Here is a 1,214-nt window from a genome sequence, read left to right on the forward strand (position 1 = left end):
GCTTCAAGGTTTTGTATGGTGAGATTTTAGGACTTATGTGTAAACATAAGAAGTATATAATTCTTTATCCTATTTTTAAAATATATTTTAATTTTTTGTATAGTGAGGTTAATCTTAATAGCCTAAGTTGCTTGATAATAACAATAAGCTTCTCTTCTGGATCATTAAGAACCTAAGTTTGCAGACCAAAATTAGAGAAAAAGGAGGGCTAAAGGAAAGCCAACATTTTGGCCCTAGTTGTTTTTAAGATATCTTTTTTTACTGCTGGTGGGAATACAGACTGGTTCAACCGTTATGGAAATCAGTGTGGAGACTAGTCAGAAAAGTTGGTCTGGAAATCCCATTTCAATCAGCCATTCCTCTACTGGGAATTTTCCCAGAGCATCTGAAAACATCATATAACAGTGATATATGTGTGCCTATGTTTATATCCGCACAATTTGTGATAGCCAAATCTTGGAAACAACCAAGATGCCCATCACCTGAGGAATGGTTGAAAAAGATGAGGTATTTTTATACAATGGAGTATTACTCAGCTATTTAGAATTATAAACTCAAAGTCTTTATATTGAAGTGGATGACACTTGAAGATATATTCATAAGTGAAATAAACCTGACAAACATGTGTAAGTATCATATGGTTTCCATAATATAAGAAGTCAAAAGAAGAAATACAAATAGAAATGTATAATATAACTAAAAGAAAGTAAGTATTTGAGGACTAGACAATGTAAAGAGAGCAAGATGAAGAGCTAGAAAACATGACAGAGGCAAGCCATACAGTTATATGTAGAAGATGGGTAAGGCAATGATCCTGCAAATGTTCAGTAGGTTTTTGAAACTTGCAGTTAATTGGAATGAATGTCACCCTGAAGAACTTTATATAGGGACAAATGTGAACTAAGCGACTGCACTGAATATGTCAATTTGTAATAGTAAGTTCATGCTTGGAGTGCCTGTCATTCTGGTCTTCTGAATACAGTTGCTAGTCTTGATATGCCAGTTGCTGCCGGGCTGTCTCTTGGGTAATGATTATTCAAAAAGAATGGTGCGGTGCATGAAGGCAGGAAACAAGAAAATGGAATGCTGTGGAACTGTCCTGCTACAAGGTTGTGTATGGTTAGATTTCTGGACTTATGTGTAAACATAAGAAGTATATAATTCTTTACGATTATTTTTAAAATATATTTTAATTTTTTTGTATACTTTTTTTA

The sequence above is a fragment of the Octodon degus genome, unplaced genomic scaffold (assembly GCF_000260255.1).
Source record: "Octodon degus isolate 3935 unplaced genomic scaffold, OctDeg1.0 scaffold00103, whole genome shotgun sequence".
NCBI lineage: Eukaryota > Metazoa > Chordata > Mammalia > Rodentia > Octodontidae > Octodon > Octodon degus.